Here is a 15,240-nt window from a genome sequence, read left to right as displayed (position 1 = left end):
GGCCATACTGCCCAAGGTAATTTATAGATTCAATGCCATCCCCATCAAGCTACCAATGACTTTCTTCACAGAATTGGAACTACTTTAAAGTTCATATGGAACCAAAAAAGAGCCCGCATTGCTGAATCAATCCTAAGCCAAAAGAACACTGCTGGAGGCATCATGCTACCTGACTTCAAACTATACTGCAAGGCTACAGTAACCAAACAGCATGGTACTGGTACCACACAGAGATATAGACCAATGGAACAGAACAGAGCCCTCAGAAATAATGCCGCATATCTACAACTATCTGATCTTTGACAAACCTGACAAAAACAAGCAATGGGGAAAGGATTCCCTATTTAATAAATGGTGCTGGGAAAACTGGCTAGCCATATGTAGAAAGCGGAATATGGATCCCTTCCTTACACCTTATACAAAAATTAATTCAAGATGGATTGAAGACTTACATGTTAGACCTAAAACCATAAAAACCCTAGAAGAAAACCTAGGCAATACCATTCAGGACATAGGCATGGGAAAGGACTTCATGTCTAAAATACCAAAAGCAATGGCAACAAAAGCCAAAATTGACAAATGGGATCGAATTAAACTAAAGAGCTTCTGCACAGCAAAAGAAACCACCATCAGAGTGAACAGGCAACCTACAGAATGGGAGAAAATTTTTGCAACCTACTCATCTGACAAAGGGCTAATATCCAGAATCTACAATGAACTCAAACAAATTTACAAGAAAAAAACAACCCCATCAAAAAGTGGGTGAAGGACATGAACAGACACTTCTCAAAAGAAGACATTTATGCAGCCAAAAAACACATGCAAAAATGCTCATCATCACTGGCCATCAGAGAAATGCAAATCAAAACCACAATGAGATACCATCTCACACCAGTTAGAATGGCGATCATTAAAAAGTTAGGAAACAACAGATGCTGGAGAGGATGTGGAGAAATAGGAACACTTTGACACTGTTGATGGGACTGTAAACTAGTTCAACCATTGTGGAAGGCAGTGTGGTGATTCCCCAAGGATCTAGAACTAGAAATACCATTTGACCCAGCCATCCCATTACTGGGTATATACCCAAAGGACTAGAAATCATGCTGCTATAAAGACACATGCACACGTATGTTTATTGCGGCACTATTCACAATAGCAAAGACTTGGAACCAACCCAAATGTCCAACAACGATAGACTGGATTAAGAAAATGTGGCACATATACACCATGGAATACTATGCAGCTATAAAAAAGGATGAGTTCATGTCCTTTGTAAGGACATGGATGAAGCTGGAAACCATCATACTCAGCAAACTATGGCAAGGACAAAAAACCAAACACCGCATGTTCTCACTCATAGGTGGGAATTGAACAATGAGAACACATGGACACCGGAAGGGGAACATCACACACTGGGGACAGTTGGGGGGTGGGAGGAGTGGGGAGGGATAGCATTAGGAGATATACCTAATGTAAGTGACAAGTTAATGGGTGCAGCACACCAACATGGCACATGTATACATATGTAACAAACCTGCACGTTGTGCACATGTACCCTACAACTTAAAGTATAATAATAATAAAATAAAATAAAATAAAATAAAAAAGAAAAGCAGCCAGTCTGAATTTGAAATATACTGTACGTGTGGCCACACTCAACCACAAAGAGTTAGTGCAAGAAAAAGAGCACAAAATACCTCATTAATGATTTTTATTGTTTATGTGCTAAAATGATGTTTTCTCTGTATAGAATTAAATAACATACATTATTCAAATGAATCTCACTTGTTTCTTTTTACTTTATAAGATGTGTTTATTAGAAAATTACAATTGCGTATATGGCACGCATATTTCTACTGAATAGTGCTGAGCTAGAATACCAAAACTGGGAGGAACTGTCTAATCCCACACCTTATTTTATGAGTGAATAGTTGTTAATAACTAGTGTTTATTAAGTGAGGGTTCATGTCTAATCATGTGCCCTAGCACCTTACCTCTACTATCTCATTTAATATTTACTACAATTCTGTGAGGTAGGTATCATGGTTCTGCCCACTTTAGAGATGAAGTCTGTAGAGGGGAAGTAGTTTGTCTGGTGTTACATAGCTTGTAACTCAGATGCTTGGCACAGCATCAATTCCTGGGAATAATGGAATATACAAGTACTTCCTGAGACTTAGATGCCTGCGTATGGCTCCCTGGTTGTCTCTCACTGAATCCACCTATCTCTGGTAGCCACAGTATCATGGACCTACTCCTCAATTATCCTTGCCCTCAATTCAGATTTCATTTTGTCTTTGAAATAAATGTGTGTACAGTTTAATGGAAAAGTGATTTCTCTGGAGCAGGGGCCTCTAAAATTATAGCAAGCTCTATTTTTTTTTTTTCAGTTACAGAGGCCGAGGAAAGTGGCCAAATGTGAAGCTTTATGATGGAAGGTAAGTTTTCATTCCACCTAGAGCTGTATTCCTGTCATGGCAACACATGCAGTACATACACAGACACACACAGACACACACACACACAGACACACACAGACACACCCCACACAGAGCAAATCCCTCCTCCCAAACTCTTCAGATATTTACAGTGTAGCTACATCTTAGACTTGATTTTAAAAATTAGTTGAAAGGTTAAAATAACATATGGACAAAAATGATAGCATTAACACATTTCCTTATAAAGGACATTGGAAACCGTTATGCCATTTCAGAATAAATCCAACCCAGCCAATTTCTTTTTCAGCTTAGAATGGATTGTTGCTTCTTTAATTGATTGTCACATGATATTGCTTGTTTGTATTTATGAAAAATGCCATATAAAAAGTGTATTACCTGAGACACTAAAATCACACTCAGCACAGTGAGAGGCTTTCTTTGGGAGGAGTACATGAAAACTGGGAAATAAAATTTATGCCTCCCATATGCTAACTCTAGGGTATATGGTTACTGAATGAAATGGGGGATAGAATTTCTCCTGGTATTTGAATTATTTTCTCTATATTTTGGCAAACATGTGAAATTGAACTCGTACAAGTTAAGTGAAAATGCATGTTACTCCTCTATATACTCAACCTTCCAGTCCCTCTGATAAACAATATTAGGTTCTTATAGAGCTATCATTTATGAGGGTTCTTGAGAAAGGCGTATTAGTGATAGCAGGGTGTATTTGTCTTTAATGAGCTTGAAGAATTTATGAATTCATTCACTTACTCTTAGAATAGTAACAGGGGTATCAGCTATGTGTCAGACCCTGTCCCAGGTGCTGAGAAATTTGAGAGAAATTAAGAGATCAACGCTGTCTTTAAGCTACTCAGAAATGTTAGATGGTTTACTCATTAAAAAATAAATAAATGCCCAGGAGCATATGAGTATTGTCCCAATGAGTCAGATACATATTTTACATTTTATCTTATTGTTATAATTATTCCTACTATTATTAGAAAAAGAGGGAGAAATAGGCTTGCAGGAAACAGAATGTTGAAAAAAGATTTCAGAACCTCTGATCTGGTGGGTCCTACTGCAGTAGACAATATGGCAGAGTGGAAATAAGTCTGAGCTTTGGAGACGGTGTGAAATAGATACTGTAGGTACTTAAGTGGAAAAAGAGTTGGAGGCTAGAAAGGCAATTATTACTTTTTGTCTCATAGAGCATCTCTATTTTAAACTGCATGGAAAAAATGCAGACAAAAAGATCTAGTCTGTTAATGAACTAGTGTGAATCTGTTACTGCAATTCTGCCCTTTTGAAAATTTCAGTGTATACGTCACCAAAGGTTTAAAATCATTAATCTTAAACCTCATTTTTTAAGGCTATAAGCTCAGGAGCATCAAATTTCCCATGAATTTGCAATGTAAATATTTACCTTTCTGATTGATTTTTCCTTTGTTTTTTCCCCCTAAGTTCACGACTTTGTTTTCCTCTGTTTTTAAAAGCTGATTGGCTAACTCATTTCAAAGGCATCTCCTTGACCTTATATTCTTAATCTGGAATTTATTATATTTACTGTTACCAAAATGACACTATCTACATCAACTTGTACCTTCTTCCATTTTCTCTCTTCAAGGTACTTTATGACCCAGGCTGCTTTCTGGATCAGAAAGATACTCAAAGCTGTAAAGTTCACACAAAGCCAGGCTTTGTTATCACCTGAGTGTGCAGAAGGGCACTAGCCCTGAGTATGTGCCACCTTGTACGCCTCTCACATGCTTCTCCGTTTTCCCTACTTCACTTTCCTGGGTTCACTCCAAGACAGAGAATGGAAGAAACCAGAGCTAAACTTGTGTGCCTGCAGTCCAGATGTCATGCCTGGAGGTGAGTTGTTCTGAACCTATGGACACATAAGTTTAGAGTATGTGGGACACACTCACTGCTTTAAAAGATTTGGTCTTGGGCCACACCTACTGCTCTGAGCTCTGAGAGTGTGGCCGTGGAAGGACTGTGAGGCCAGCCCAATTTGCTCTTGGAAACAGCCTGCTCCATTTTCCTTTGCTTTGAGCCCCGATGTGGTCACATCCTCTACTTTGGTCTCTCCTCAACACAGCTGATGCCAACTGCTATTCCCAACTAGCTGTGTTGTCAAGGCCCAGAATTCTTTTTTCAATTAGAAAATATTTTTGCAAACATCTTAAAGAACCCATATTGTACTTTTTCTTATTATAAAGTAAGACATATTCAATGTAGAGAATTTGGCAAATACTGAAAAATATAAATTTTAAAAAGCAAGCATGAACTCTGATTCTGCCCCTCAGAGACAACTACTGTTAACGTTTTGTGAAATTTCTCATAGATTTTTAATGTAGAACCACAGGAATTTCTACTATAGGATGCTATTAAATGTGCTGTTAGGCATTCCACTTTTTCTCTTAGTAACATTTTGTGAAAGTTTCCTCATTTTATTTAAGTAGTCTATGCAACCACATTTAGATATGCTTATGTGTGTGTATACTATACAGAATGCTTTCCAGTGATGTCTTTCATAATTTAGCATTGCCCTTAGGCAAGGACCCATCCAGTATTCCTACATAGCATTACTCTCCCATTTGTGGTACAGCTGCTACAAACCATGTATTTTGATGTTTTACTCCTTACTCTTCATGCCTAATTGCATTTTCTTCGTTTTTTATTCTTTACATCATTTTTTTTTAAAAATCTAGTAATACAGTGCTTATAAGAAAAGACAAAAAGCCGTCTGTCTGTTTACCACCTAAGAATCAGCTATCTCTAGAAGACAGATCTTTTTGTTTGAGTTCGTCTGTCAGGACTGTTCAATTTTGAAAAGTATAAAAAATTAGCTGGCTGTGTGCAGTGGCTCATGCCTGTAATTCCAGCACTTTGGGAGGCCAAGGTGGGCAGATCACAAGGTCAGGAGATCCAGACCATCCTGGCTAACACGGTGAAACCCCGTCTCTACTAAAAATACAAAAATTAGCCCGGCATGGTGGTGGGCACCTGTAGTCCCAGCTGCTGGGGAGGCTGAGGCAGGAGAATAGTGTGAACCGGGAGGCGTAGCTTGCGGTGAGCCGAGATCGCGCCACTGCACTCCAGCCTGGGCGACAGAGTGAGACTCTGTCTCAAAAAAAAAAAAAAAAAAATAGCTGTATTGGTTAGAAGTAGGTTTATGTATATAATGGAAAATACAAATTAACAGTAGCTTAAACACTTCATCATTAGTTTTCTCAGGTAGCAGAAGCCTGAAGATATGTAGTCGATCTTTACTATTTAAGCTCTATCGGGGACAAAGGTTCTGGTAGTTTTCTTCTTCCTTATGACTTCTATTTTCAAATTTTCAATATGCCTGCTGTTGGAGCTCCTCATTCTACAGAACAGGAATGAGTAAGGAATCAAAATAATTATGGCATGCTCTAGTCACATCAGGAACTTTGAAGGAGTCTTCCTGGAAGTTCCATACCACACATCTGCTTAAATTTCACTGGTCAGATCTCAGCCAAGGGCTGGGAAGTTACAAATGTAGTCATTTACCACTGAATAAAATCGAGGTTTTACTATTCATGGAAAGACATGAAGAATATTGGGTAGGCAATTAGACAATATATTGCCTCACATAACTGAATAGTTCAAGGGTTGTTTATAGCTTCAGGTACAGTTTGATTTGATTTATGACAACATAATCAGGACTTTGATTTCATTTTCTCAGAGAGTCTCTGGCTCATTCTCCTCATGTTGTTTTTACTGGCTGTCTCTTGGATGGCAGAGATGGCTGTAACATTTCGTGATACATAATTCTTCTACCTCACTGTCCAAAGAAAGAGAGAAACATTATTTCTGAGACCTCTCACGGGAAGGCAAAAATATTTTCTTCCCAGAATCCTAAGCAAAGGCTCTTTGTGTATCATTAGCCCAGCTGGATCACTTGCTTATGCCTGATTCAGTCATTATGACCAGGCGGATGGGATATACTGACTGGTTTAGGCCAATTAAGATTATCCCTAGCACTGGCAATGAGTTTAGCTTCCCTACAACACAGATTGTCTGGATGGGGAGATGTGATTACTGCACATGAACATGAGCATAAGTATCTAAAGAAACCAGTGTTCACTACAACTTTTCTGGAAATTATCTCCCTCTTTCTACTTAGTATGCTTACATAGATAGTTCTTCATTTGTTGTTTAGTGAACTCCCCATATTATTTCCTCTTCTAATCACCTCTGCAACTTTAAATAGCACAATTATACTTTGATTTTAATGTTCATTCCATTAACCACAGGTGATGGACATCTCTTGACTCCTATTTTGTATGATGAGGACATCAAAGTTTCTTTATCCAATCATCACACTTGCTCACCTCTACTTACCAATTATTATGCCAGTTGTATCATTGTTTTTATAATGTTAAGATTGAGCAATATATATTCTGTCCTGCTACATTCGTTAAGTCTTTTCAAATATCCAGGTTCATTCTAAAAGTTTAAAATTAGAAAACAACATTTAAATTTTTATGACATTATAAATACTGTTCCTTGGTGGTCCAGGTGGTTACACTTTTCTTCTAGGTCATCAAAGACACAATCTTGTGCCACTGAAGTTTAAATGGTTTCTCTGTTTCTAACCAGCACAAAATGCCTTTACCATTTCTGTAAGTTTTTCAGGATCTCAGTTAAACCGATTTACCCCTTTTATTTCTTTCTTTCCTCTAGGGACCTCTCTTCCATGATCATCCAGGGTGAATTAGACCAGGTCCTCCTGAGACCAGCAGCGTGGATATTGTATATCCAAAAGCTAGATCTGGGGCTTAGAAAAGAATTCTGGGTTGGAGTGCAAAATTTGAGACTTATTAGGATACAAATGGTAATCAAGCAAGGCTTGTGGATGAAATAGTATGGGGGTAGGGGGACTGTAGTGAAAGGAGTGAAAGGAGAAGAGGGAGGGCTTTGACATTTAAGTGCTAGCCAGAGAAGGAGTTGGCAAAAGAGACTGAGCTTTACAAATCTTAGCATCAGATAATCAACAAGCTGGGGGAGCAGCAGAAAGTGATGTTGAATCTCACACCTGGAACAGGGGTTTTTGCTTCAGCATTCCTGGCAGATGGCATCTAGCCTGTGCTTTGGTACCTGCAGTGCTAGACAGCCCCAAATGTTGAAACAGTCTTACACTAAAGTGAATTATTTCTCTGTAATATCCTGGCCCCTATTCCACCTTCTCATGCATCAGAAATCCAGCCTGATTGTATTGTTTCTCTCTGCATAATAGTGGTCCAAATAATCTGACATAGTTAAGTGCTCAATACGTGTAATGCGATCAGCGATTAATGTTGTTTTTACATTGTTGTTACTATTAACGACATTTTATTTCATAGTTGCTCATGGCAAAAGCTTTAATGTCGGACAGCATGAATTCTAACCTTGGCTCTGCTCCTTTCTAGCCATGTTTTCTCAATATCAAGTTTCTTAGTCTTTCTGTGCTTTGTTTCTTTTTCCTTTGTAAAATTGCAATAGTAATAGAATCTCCTTCATAGACTTGCTATGAGGCTCAACTGAGATAATGCATATAAAAGGCTTATCACAGTGACTAGCAAAAAGTATGTGCTCAATAAATGTTTATGTAATAATAAAATAATGACAGTAATAATAACAATAATAATGAACTCCACTTGCTGCCTATGCTTACCTTATTAATGATCTCAGTGAGTTGAAATTATCTGGGTCCAACTCCATCTCCTTTGCTTGGCTTGGAGTGCTTTGAAAAGTGGAGTCCTATCTTTTTATTCATCATATCCTGCAGGGTTAAGTACAGGGGCCACCCCATAGAAAATGAGTAAAATGTTTGTGGAACAAATACTCGCCAACCTCCTAGACAGCCTGGTTGCCCCTTTTTTAAACATTAAGTGATAGCTCTAATCATCTACTAACCATCTTATTATCTGTAGGAGACCCCAAAGGGATCCACATGCACCACAAATGCAAATATGTCAGCCACACTCACCTTGTCCCTCTTTTCTCTGACCATCTCCACTGCCTGCAGTGCTGCCTGGAGATGCATCCTGTTGCCTCTGCCCATCATGAAAGCACCAGTGTCTGTGCCAAGGAGGCTAGCTGGGAATGACACGAAGACCTGCCTCTCCAGAGCCAAGGATAGGTCCTCCTTCCTGGGTCTAGCTCTGCTTTATTAATTGGGCCCAGAACATAGCATCTTGTCTTGTGCTTAAACCCCTCTTGAACACTCCTGTTGATTTTTGCTTCTAACCCCTTCTCTTTAGAGCTCAAACCAGTTTAAGGGATCTTCAGGGGCCAGAGGCCATTCCTTATCTCCTACTTTTCTTCCCGCTGTAGCCCCTTCCTCCTCAGGGCTTCCTTTCCTACTTACATGACAAGAGCCTCTAGGTGTATGAATGGGACCAACCTGTACGGGGAAGGGGCGATGGACAGTATGGGGTAGGAACTCATTCAAAGATGCCCCATTAATATATTATTTAAAATGTATCTCTAAGTATAGTTGTCCATGTTAAATATCACTTTTGCTGTATCCTGAACATGGCAGTGGTTTCCCAACTCTATAGCTTGGTCAAAACTCACAGAACTGTACACCCAAACCAGCAAATTTTACTACATATAAATCTAAAAATAAATTATAAAATTTTAGTGTTGTCACGAGTTTCCCAGCACTTCATACTCTTGATGTCTGTTTCATTGTTTTGGCTGCCCTTGCCCGAAAGAGCTGACTCGGAACACTGTTTTCTAGATTTCCTTTCCAGTACCCTGAATGTTCATCTATTTGATTTTTATTGATAATAAAACATGAATTAGTTAACTGCAGTCTCAAACATAAATAGATTAAACCAAACAATACCGGGAAGACTGGAGGACAAAGACCAGCTAACACAGAAAGGGGCCAGGAGGCTCTTATCTGGACTGTGATAACTCTGCTTTGCCGCCCTTTATCTGCCTCTATTCTCTGCTGCTTCACGCGGTCGGCTTTTCAGTGTTCAAACAGCAGGTTAATACGGACTTTGCTGGATAGTAAGTGATTAAGAACGTCCTATCTTGAATTGATGTGGTCTTATGTTCTCTTGCTCAATTCTGTTAATTCCTTTTGAACTAGGCTGACTTCTGGGCAGCTGTTTCCCAGTTAGATACAGTCTGAAGCCTCTCTCCTCCTTCTCTGGCTCCACATTCATTTTTTAGTTACAGACATATGATGTCACTGTGTCTGAACACCTGTTCTGCTTTACAACCCCTCCTGCATGTGAGTCTACTTCTTCCCAAGCCACCTCCTCTCATAAAAATGAGTGATCATCGTTTAGTCCACATGGAAGCGGTTTCCTTTGACCTCCAAGGACCCTTGGTTCCTGGGCAACTGTGACTCCTCTGGAGAGGACAGATGCTCAAGGGGAAATCCAACTGTCCCTGTGTTCATGTTTCCACCCATTCACCTCTTACCAAGTGAGTGTCCACCCTAAGCCAAGTTCTTATGAAGTGCATTATCTCTTACTTCCAGCAGCTTACATTTTAGTGAGGGAGGCAGGGTAAGTGAAAAACACATCAATAAGTTATTTACAGAGTGAGATAAGGGCTATGAGTGACATCAACAGAGACAGAAAATAACAGAGTGAGGGATAAATGGTGCAGGGAAACCTGGACCTGTAAAAAGAGATATTTATGCTGAAAGAGAAGAGAAAGCATTTCAGGTCTGGAAAACTGTAAATGCAAAGGTCCTGAGTCAAGAAAGAGCTGTGTGTAAGACTAGAAACCTAAAGCCCAGCATAGCTTCAGCACAGTAGGTGAGGAGAGTGCTGTGAGATGGGATGAGAGAGGAAGCAAGTTCCAGAACCTGAGCACCCTGGAGGCCGAGTGGAAAGGTCTGAGGCACAAGACCCGCTCATTAATCTGATATGGGTTTGGGAGACTGGGAGATAATCATGCACTTCAGAACATATAGCAAAATAAGGATAAACATGGCCCTCTGCTGTAGATTTGACTCTTATAAACAACAAATTGCAAAGGTTTCTCCATTTCCAACTTTATTTGGAGGAGGTTTTATTAGAAGTTCCTTCCTGACATAGAATGATTGTCTATAAGGTAAACTGAGATGCTTGTGAATGACCCATGTGCCCATATATGACACAGTGTCTTGCTCTAGGATCTATTTACTCTGTGGTGTTTATTAAAATAAAGACAGTCACCCTTGCTTTATTATGGGAAAGGTATTCACAGTTTGGTTTCCATGCCTTTGCAGCTGCATTAAAACTCTTTGTACAACTGTTTAAATTTTCAGCAGCTCTTAAGTGGATGGAAGGTATGCAGGCTTCAAGTTTGTGAATTCAAGAGAAGCATTGATTTATTTTAGCAATTTAAATTTGGAATTTAATTTCCATCTTCCTTGTTCCTTTCTCTTTGTTCTCTATTTTCTCTCTCTCTCTCTCTCTCTCATTCTCTCTCTCTCTCTCTCATACACACACACACCCCACACACAGCGCTTTTCTGTAGCTAAGGCACCCTAAATACAATAGTTTTAAAACAAGCTTTGAGACTTTTAAGATAATCTCCATGGTGTGGTGCTGATGACACACTCCAGGCCATTTGACAGACTGCAACGTAGTAAGTACATAGCAGGATATTTGTACCAGTTGAGCAAAGTATGGTGTGGACAACCATTCAAGTTTATAAGTGAAATAATAGAATCAAAGAACACCATCTCTTTGAGTGGTGTTTCTGGCCTGGTAGCTCCACTGAGCTGGTTGTACAGGGTCCCTGGCAGGGAAGCTGAGCCTGTGGCCTGAACAGCACAGGTCTCTGACACATCGCAGGGACAGGGACATGTAGGGGGAATTTAGGCTGCCAGCTTCCATGTTATCTTCCAAACAACATCATCAATTTACTGGGAAAATATATTGCCCATTGCGTGTAGTCATAGTGGTGGGACCAGGGCCTCTCCCTCCAATCCTCTGACTCAGAACAAGGGGAAAAAAGACACATAACTAACCTTGGCCATCCAGTGTATTCTCCAGGGACTCTGAATTTGGGAGAGTGACTCACCCAAGGATGGAAAACTTGTGGAAGCCATTCACCATGTCAGGAGTGATGCTGTGGCATCTTGGTTGAGTTTGTCTGTGAACCGGTTGCTGTGCTTTCTGCTTTATGGTTCTCCAGAGCTCTCCTGGTGCCTGCTTCTCCAAGCTTGCTTCCTGGTATCTCAGTGGTTCTGTGAGTTTCTCATATTATTTCAATCATTTTTTTTTGTTTAAGGTAGCTAGAATCTGTCTCTGTTGTTTGCTCTCAAATGCCTTAATTAAGATGGTATAATAAATGTTCCTAGAGTGAATAAATTAACAGAATAAAGTATGCCCAGATTAAATTTCAAGTCTTTTATGACTTTTCCCTTCTTTCTTCATAATCAGAGAATTGAATCCCATCTGTAGATGAGTTTTCTTGGAAGTTGGATAAATATGAAAGTTTTATATGATGACTTTTGGAGGCAAAACAGTTCTGTAAAAAAAATGGAAACTTTTAAATATATGGCTATTGTATGGTAGTTAGAATGTTCAGACAAGCATAAAAAGAATATAAGCATATCCACAAACATCTTTTTATACAATGAATATCAATTGACAAAATCATGCTCAATACCTGAGGATATCTCATGGGAGGGATAATACAGTTTAAGTGGTGAATCTCTCATTATTAAACATTTGAGTTCTCTCCAAGTACTCACTCTTATAAAAGGCCCTGCAGTGAACATTCTTTTAGGCAAATCCTTGTATGCATAAGCTTATTACCCTTAGGATACATTTCAAGAAATAGAATTGCTGGGCCAAAGATTTTGCACGTTTATAATGCTTTTACTCACAATAGTAGCCCTTTAAAAAGTTGATTAAAAAATGAAGAGCCCTTTTATTGTAGCTCTTCTTCAGCAAAAACAAGACAAACAAACAAAAACAAAAAAATGGTCTACATTTCAAGGTATGCATCAAAGCGGCCCCATTTAAAACCACATTGCATTAACCGAGGTGCTTCAATTGGTCAGCCCAACTAAACAGAAACAGATGGTGCAAGAAAAATGTATTAATATCCTTGTCTGTTCAATACAACAAGACATTGCACCTGCTCTCTTCATTCATATGTTTAAAGCTCATTTATAGAGTCCCTACTGTGTGCCTGGCATGGTTCTAGGGGCTGGGGGCATAAGAAAGGAGGCAAGATCTAGTTTCCGGCTTTGAGGCATTCACAATCCAGTGAGCCATGCAGACCCATAAATAACTCACAAACAACAGAGTGTGGTGGCCACTGCCACAGGAGAGGCATAAACACAGCATTCTGAGAGCAGCAAGCGAGAAGCAGTTTCAACCTGTGTGTAAAGTCTTCTTGTTCCCTTCTCTCTCACTAGAAAGCACTATATAAAATGAGAATATGAGATACACCTTGAGAAAAACAAACAGAGGGTTCTGCAGAAGTAAAGAAGGGAGAGATCAGGAACAACTCAAGGGGGTCCATGGACATTGGCAAGTGGTAGGACTGGCATCATGTGGAGGGGCATTCCGGAAGAGAGGGCATCGTGATCACTGGTACAGAGCAGGAAAGAAAAGAAAGCGTTTGAAGAAAAGACTGCTTGAAATAGAAGGTTTGGGTATAGTGAGATGGCTGAAAGTCTGGGCTACCTAAATTGATGTTAATAACAAGATAAAGCATTTGTGTGTAACTCCATATGTAAAAGAGAAGCACTGCATTTGTTACCTGTCACTGCTGCAATGAATTACCACTTGGTGGCTTAAAACAACACAAATTCATTATCTCACAGTTCTCTAGATGGGAAATCTGACATAGATCTCACTTTGCTAATATCATGGTGTCTGTAGAGCTGCCTTCCTTTCTGGAGGCTTTAGGGGAGAATCTGTTTCTTTGTCTTCCCCAGCTCCCATAGACCATCAGCATTCTTTGACTTATGGCCCCTTCTTCTGTCTTCAAAGCCAGTGACAGCTGGTTGAGTCCTTATGTCCTCTCACTCTGACCTCCTCTTTTACCACTCTCTTTTACTTTTAATAATATTTTAAGGACTCATTTGTATAATCCACAATAATCTTCCCATCTCAAAATCCTTAATCACATCTGCAAAGTCCCTTTTGCCATGCAAGGTAACATAACCACAGGTCCTTGAGATTAGGACATGGATATCTTTGGGGAACTGCTTTCTACCTTTCATGGGTATTAGGGTTTTAGAGCAAAGAGTGATGCTGTTGGGGATCTATCTGCCTGAGGAAGACCATGCTGACCTCAATGAAGAGGATGGACTGGAGGGAGAGAAGACCAGTTAGAAAATCTTTGATGATTACCTCTCTCTCTCTCTCTCTCTCTCTCTCTCTATATATATATATATATATATATATATTATATATATATATTTTTAGGCCCAGTGGAAAGAAGGAAGGTACAGATGCAAATGACAGAGTGGGAATAGACTCCCCAGGAACTGGCAAATGTTTGAGTAGAAAGTGGGGAGAAGGGGAACAGAGGTGGAGATGTCAGAGATGATTCAGGCTTTGAGCATCCATGAGTGAGGATAATGGTGTCATTTAAGTGAAGTGTTTGGTTTAGAGAAGGAGAGTAGTGGTAAATTCAAGTTTAGATCTTATTGTCATTAAAGAAATAATCTACAGCTCCTCTGCTTTTAAATTTTTCATAGGGGATATGCAATAAATACATATTCAAGACATACACACCAGGGAAAGAACTAATAGGTGGAAATGGCTGAGAGATGTTGAGACAAAAACTTGGCACAAAGATGGTGAAGAAGAGATACACAGAATGGGGACTCAGATGGGAGGAGAAGGAAAGAAGAGATTAAAAAGTGTAAGAGTAAGATGGGGAAGAAATATAGACCATGAGGAAGAAGGAAAGACCTAGCAAAATAGAGGGAAAATGAGAGACAAGGCATATCAGCAGAGAGAAACTAAGAAAGGGACCAACTCAAAGGTTTCTAGCATGGATAAGTTGGTCAATTTAAATTTCCAGTTCACTTGAGATGTGCTCACAATCATAAGTTAATAATTTTTAAGATTGTCTTGGCAGATTTATTTACTTTCAGAAGTTAATCACTGTCCACAGCTTCTCTGTTTTGTTTAGGTTCCATGAGGCCTCAGTGGCCCTTGAGGGGGTGAATTACTCAGCCATTACCCCTTTGCTCCTTGCCTGCCTCCGTGAAGGAAGGCTCTGCTCTCTCCTGCCCTTCCCAACATGCTTAGTCTAACTCTTGAATTATTTTATCCTTGGAATTTGAGGCTTTTGTCACATGTGTTGAAGAAAAATATTTTTCACTCTGTCACCGTCCCTCACAGATACTGCAACTCACTAAGTGGCACACCAGCACCACACAACTGTGAGTTTATGCCCGTGTTACAGATGGGAGCATTGAGGCTTGACTCTTGTTTAATTACATGCTCAAGGTCACAGGTGGTCAAAGCTGGGAGGACAGGCTAAGACAGCAAATAGTGGACTATCAATATGGACAGGATCATTTAGGAAGACTTTAGGCAAATGGAATCATTGTCTCTGGAAAACTTGAGTCTTATATCCAAGGTGCTACGAAGCTCACTCTGAACCCTGCTCCCAAACTCTCCCTGCTCTGGCAGAGGCAGAGGCATAAGAAGGAAGTAAACTATACAGGGATAGGATTTCCCTGGCACAGACACCACAAACGCTTTCATATTTATTATCTTTGAATAGAGGAAGTGGGTACTCAGAGAGGCTAACCAACTTGTCCAAGGTCACCCAGGAGCCTGCAGTCAGC

Source organism: Hylobates moloch, unplaced genomic scaffold (assembly GCF_009828535.3).
Source record: "Hylobates moloch isolate HMO894 unplaced genomic scaffold, HMol_V3 SCAFFOLD_6, whole genome shotgun sequence".
Lineage (NCBI taxonomy): Eukaryota > Metazoa > Chordata > Mammalia > Primates > Hylobatidae > Hylobates > Hylobates moloch.
This window is presented reverse-complemented; position numbering follows the sequence as displayed.